At 50.6% G+C, this 5966-nt stretch overlaps 1 long non-coding RNA gene and 1 other non-coding gene across 2 annotated transcripts; one reads left to right on the top strand and one right to left on the bottom strand.

Moving 5' to 3' along the window:
• Nucleotides 1-868: 868 nt before the first annotated feature.
• Nucleotides 869-1031, bottom strand: LOC123457978. The gene has a single exon (XR_006635321.1). It is a non-coding gene; the product is annotated as a U1 spliceosomal RNA (small nuclear RNA).
• Nucleotides 1032-3627: 2596 nt separating this feature from the next.
• LOC123455313 lies at nucleotides 3628-5629 on the top strand. The gene is made up of 3 exons (XR_006633827.1): nucleotides 3628-3680; nucleotides 4873-5102; nucleotides 5407-5629. It is a non-coding gene; the product is annotated as an uncharacterized LOC123455313 (long non-coding RNA).
• Nucleotides 5630-5966: the final 337 nt, after the last annotated feature.

The raw sequence follows: 5966 nt of genomic DNA, 5'->3' as shown, positions 1-5966 counted from the left end.
AGGTTGACAACAGCGGCTGGAAAGTAAGCCTGCCATCAACATTACACATGACCTCCAGCAAGTCCCCACCTCCCAAACTGTCATCAGCTGGAGCTGAGGATCAAGTATTCAGAACACTTGAGTTTGTGGGGGACACCTAATTCAAACCACCACATCCTTTGATCATGACCTAAGATGGAGGGGAGGGCCTCTGGGTGCCCTGGAAAAGGGTCTTGAGGCAGGCCCAACTACTCAAGAATGCAAAGTAGTGGGCCAGCCAGTCCAGACACTTCAGTAACTGTTCCCATTGAAATGACAGCCGAGCGTTGGGGCCAGGGCCAGTGAGCCATGGTGACTACAAACGCAGAAGAACCCTGAGTCAGAGGTGCCTCCTAACCTCAGCCAAGAATGAAGTGATTCTATGTCTCCCCAGGGAAGTTTCCACTCAGATATTGTGCCACAGTGACAGAAATGAACTGATAGATTCTTGAACCCCTTCTCTTTAGTCACACTTCATCCCTACTAGATTGGCACCCATATATGTAAAACTTTCCAGTAGTTACAAATTCCTGTTTGAGACCGTTTCTATGCTACCCAGACTTGCTTGAAGCAACAGCGCTCAAGAGATTCCCAGCTTCACTCTGCTGGATAGCCAGGACCCAGGACTACAGGCATATATTACAGTGTTTAGCTGCCATGCTGATATTTTTGTTTGCTTGTTCGTGCTTTCCAGGTAGGGCCTTGTTCTAGCCCAGACTGACTTGGAATTCACTATGTAGTCTCAGGATGGCCTTGAACTCACAGTGATCATCCTACCTCTGCCTCCCGATTAAAGGCATGCGCCACCATGCCCAGCTAATTAAAAATAATTAAAAAAAATTTTTTTATAAAGGGGAAAGCACGAATACAGACCCCCACTACCACAAACTATGCAGTTGAGTTTCCCACATTTGGGAAATCGCAGGGGTGAGCATATCCGGATCACAATGGATAAGCCTCGCTCTGGGAACACCACCCTTGTGATCAGGGTATCTGCCCTGCCAGGTAAGTATTAATTAAATTTTTTTTTCAAATTTAACAACTTCCATGATCATAAAAAATATCCTGGGCTGGAGAGATGGCTTAGCGGTTAGGCGCTTGCCAGTGAAGCCTAAGGACCCTGGTTCGAGGCTCGATTCCGGAGGACCCACTTTAGCCTGATGCACAAAGGGGTACACGCGTCTGAAGTTTGTTTGCAGTGGCTGGAGGCCCTGGCGTGCCCATTCTCTCTCTCTCTATCTATCTGACTCTTTCTCTGTCTGTCACTCAAATAAATAAATAACAACAACAAAATATATCCCATGGTAATACCCTCCCTCCCCTTAAAAAGTTTTTTAAATTATTTGAGGGAGAGAGAGAGAGAGAGAGAGAGAGAGAGAGGCAGATAGAAAATGGGCACGCCAGGGCATCCAGCCACTTGAAACAAACTCCAGATGCATGTGCCACCTTGTCTATCTGGCTTACATGGGTACTGGGAAATTGAACCTGGGTCCTTAGGCTTCATAGGCAAGTGCCTTAACTGCTAAGCCATCTCTCCAGCCCCATTTATTTTTATTTTTATTTAATTTTGTTTTTTTGAGGTAGGGTATTTTTATTTATTTTATTATTTAAAGAAATTTTTGTTCATTTTTATTTATTTATTCGAGAGTGAAAGAGAGAAAGAGACAGAGAGAGAGAGAGAATGGGTGCACCAGGGCCTCCAGCCACTGCAAACCAACTCCAGCCTGTGCACCCCCTTGTGCATCTGGCTAACGTGGGTCCTGGGGAATCAAGCCTTGAACCGGGGTCCTTAGGCTTCACAGGCAAGCGCTTTACCACTAGGCCATCTCTCCAGCCCTATTTTTATTTATTTGAGAGAGACAGGGAGGAAGAGAATGGGCACATCTGGGCCTCCAGCTACTACAAAGGAACTCCAGATGTGCCACCTTGTGCATCTGGCTTACATGGGTCCTGGGGAATCGAACCTGGGTCCATAGGCTTTGCAGACAAGCACCTTAACCACTAAGCCATACCTCCAGCCCCGTAACTAAAACTTTTTCAAGCAACTAATTATCAATTTTTAAATTTGTTAATTAAAACAAAAAATTTAGTCTAGCCAGGTGTGGTGATATAAGCTTTTAGTCCTTTAGTCCCAGCAGTCAAGAGGCTCAGCTGGGAGGATCCTAGTGAGTTCCAGGCCAGCCCAGGCTACAGAGTGAGACACTGCCTGGAAATTAACAAACAAATTTAGTCCTTCAGTTGCACAATTCCCTTAACGTCAGGCGCTCAATAGCCATAAACTGGTAATGCCTAAGAAGACAGCATGGAGCCGGCTAATCTTTCCACACCAGCAGGTGTGTGCTTGTTGGCATCTGCCTTCCTGGTGCTAACATCTCTACACAGACAGACCTATCCAATCACTGTCTGCTCAACCTACCCTTAGATGTCTAATGAATGCTTCAAGCCTAGCATGTCCAAAACTGCTCTGGAGTCCCACCCAGCCTGCCAAACCAGCGAGGCCAGTCTGCATCTGGGTTAATGGACCTTGGAGACTGGCTTCCTCGTTCCCTGGCACCTTTGTTCTAACTCTGAACACTTCTACACACATTTCATGCTCTCTTTCTCCTCCCCCCTCCCCGCCCCTTTGAAACTTCTTCACTCTATTATAGTGTTTTACAACTTTGCAGCTGAGTTCACAGGGCTAGAATAGGGCCTGGGACCTATTGACAGTCAATAAATTTTTGCTTTTGTTTTGTTTTGTTTTGTATTCCCATGTATTCCCATTTGGCTCTAACCCAGGCTGACCTGGAATTCACTATGTAGACTCAGGCTGGCCTCGAACTCATAGTGATCTCCCTATCTCTGTCTTCACAAGTGCTGGACTAGAGTGAGGAAAACCAAAATAAACACACACACACACACACACACATATATGAAAAAATATATATATTATATAAATATAAATAAATAAAATATATCAAAGAATGGATGAGGGCTGGAGAGATGGCTTCATGGTTAAAGGTGCTTGCTAGCAAAGCCTGATAACGCGGGTTCGATTCCCCAATACCTATGTAAAGCGAGGGTGAGGGTTAGGGGTATTATTTAAAAGATTGAATGATGGGAAGAACAGTTACAGCCAAAATCCACGATGCTCCAGAGACCTATGCTCCTTTACGGAGCCTGGCCTGGGGAGCGGGAGCTGCTCTATTTGCAGTGGGCACTGGGACTCTTAGGTGCGCAGGTGTGGGCAGGCGCGGGTCCCGCCAAGTCAGGGGAACGAGCCGGGGGGGATCGGGCCTCTCCTGGGCGACTGGGAGGGGCAAGAAGGTGGCTTCGATCACCTCGGCCTCCAGCCAGGGAATCGGGAAGGGATTCTCTCCTCACTCGAGCGGGTGCAGTTACACGGTTCCCGAGCAACACGCCCCACCCGGGCGGATGCGCGTGGAGGACGCCCAGAGCAGACGCAGGGGAGCGACGGCGGGGCTCGGGCGTGCGCGCTCCCGGACGACGTTGCTTGTACGTGCGCGCTCCCGGCGATGGTGCGTGGGCGGGCGTGCTTCTGGAGGGCGGTGCTCGGACATGCGCGCCCGGAGCGGCAGTGCTTGGGCGTGCGCGCTCCCGGGCGGCAGTGTTTGGACGTGCGCGCCCCCAGGCGGCGGAGCTGGCGCGGGCGGCCTTGCTCGGTAAGCCCGTCGCCCACCCCCCCGGCTCCCAGCCGGCTCCGGAGAGACCTTTCCTTCCTTTCTTTCGGTGGGCAAGGCGGGGTCAACTGTCGTGAAGACGAAAATCTTTCCAGGAAGTTTGTGTCTATTAATATTCCTGCTCCTGGCGGGCGCGGGGCAAGGGCCAAGTTCCCGGCCGCCGCCTCGGCGGGAGCGCGCAGCCCGGGAGGGACGCGGGTTCCGGCCCAGCCGCAGGGTGACATCTGAAACCTAGTCGGCTTCCAGCCCACACCTCGCAAGAGGGTCATTATCTGCAGTCGACGGAAGCAGAAATGGGGGCGCGGAGTAGTTAGGTGACGCGAGGCCCGGTGTGTTTAGTAAACAGCTTGCCTTGGTTCGCTCCCTGCATTCTACTTGCCCCATGGGCCTGCATCATCCCACCCCCAGGGATCCCCCGGAGCAAATGGAGTTCTAGACCTGGGAGCTTGCCAGGCCCCTTTCTTGGTGCCGAAGTGCCAGCTCGTTCCTCTGGGCCATTCACCAGCGGAACAGCAATCCCTTTACCAAAGAACTTGTACTTTTGTGTAGATAAGCGGTTGATAAAGCCACCTGGGGAGTGTAGGCTCTTGCCTTGGGCTCTTCAACTGCTAACTGTCCCTAGGGTATGAGTTGAAGTCATCACACACGCGGAGACATCACGCTGTCTTCCCCAGCTTTTTTTTTTTTTTTTGAGACAGAGAGATTGACAGAAAGAATAGGCACGCCAGAGCCTCTAGCCACTGCAAACGAACTCCAGACGCATGTGCCACCTTGTGCATCTGGCTTCCGTGGGACCTGGAGAATCGAACTTGGGTCCTTAGGCTTTGCAGGCAAGCGCCTTAACCGCTAAGCCATCTCCCTAGCCCTTCCCCAGTATTCTGTTCTCGATTGTAGACGCTGTAGTAACCTTCCTGCTCAGGACTATCAACTCCAGTTTGCATAGGGACACCTTCCAGCTCTGCATGGAGGGCACTGACACCAAGTCGCAGGCACCAGGTCTAAGACTTGGAAAGGCTAAGAGAAAGCCTGTCATGACCTTCCCCCTCCAACCTCCAGGGTCCCTCCCACAGGCACATATGTGTTTTCCAGCTGGCCTGCACCAGTGGGCCAGAGGGGAAGCTGTGACACAATCCAACGGACTTGCTAACTAGCACGTCCTTCCTTATGCTTGAAGGCAAGTCCCTAATGGAGTGTGAGATGCACTGGAGGTGGACTCTGTTTCGTGGTTCCAGGCGATGCTGGGTATAGACATCTAGTTCAGGCATTTCTGCCTCTCCCTGGCTACAGACAGCAGGAGATAGATTCTGGAAGTTTAAAGCCTTAAACATGGCTGCCTCCTCAGCTGTCCCAGCTCAGAGCCATGCCCAGATCACTCCTGATCGCCTTCACTCCCAGGAGGGAAAGGTAAGGGGTTGGGTGTGGGGGTGCTGTCTATGAAATAAATGCCTCTGCTCAGCTTGGGTGGGCCAGGCTGCCAGCTGCCTTTACTTTTGGCTGCAGAAAGGCTGCCAGGCTGCAGTGTGCAGGGGCCGTGAACAATGACTGCTACCACCAGCTATTTTAATGCAGAGTTAGGCACACAATCCTTGCTAAAAATAAATACAAAGGAAAACCCCAAAGTAGCTAAGCCTATTTTCATACCTTTTATTTTTCTTGTTCCAGGCTCTTTTGTCTTCCTCTCACTACTTTGTTGTTGTCTTGCTTCCAGGGCCCACCCTCAGTGTTGCCAGGGTTCCCTTCCACTCCTTGGACCTGCAGACCTGCAGGCCTGGGCAGACACAGCCAGAGGGAAGATCCAAGGATCAGTTCTTCGAGTGCAATTTAAAGTAAATAACCAGGAGCTGGACAGCTGGCTCAGGGGTTAAGGCGCTTGCCTTCAAAGCCTAAGGACCCTGGATCAACTGAAGTAGTAAAGTCAGATGCACAAGGTGGCGCATGCATCTGGAGTTTGCTTGCAGTGGTTAGAAGGTCCTGGGGTACCATTCTCTCTGTCTCTTTCTCTCTCTCTCTGTCTCTCTCTCTCTCTCTCTCTCACACACACACACACACACACACACACAATATTAAAATAAATAGTCGGGTGTGGTGGCATATACCTTTAATCCCAGCACTCAGGAGGTAGGAGGATCGCTGTGAATTTGAGACTCCATAGTAAGTTCCAGGTCAGCCTGAGCTAGAGTGAGACCCTACCTCAATATATATTGGGGTGCTGGTACCCATTCAGAGACATGACAACTAAGAAAGAGCATAGGGGTAAGGATCCCTTTC

Source organism: Jaculus jaculus, chromosome 1, assembly GCF_020740685.1.
Source record: "Jaculus jaculus isolate mJacJac1 chromosome 1, mJacJac1.mat.Y.cur, whole genome shotgun sequence".
Classification (NCBI taxonomy): Eukaryota; Metazoa; Chordata; class Mammalia; order Rodentia; family Dipodidae; genus Jaculus; species Jaculus jaculus.
This window is presented reverse-complemented; position numbering and strand designations above follow the sequence as displayed.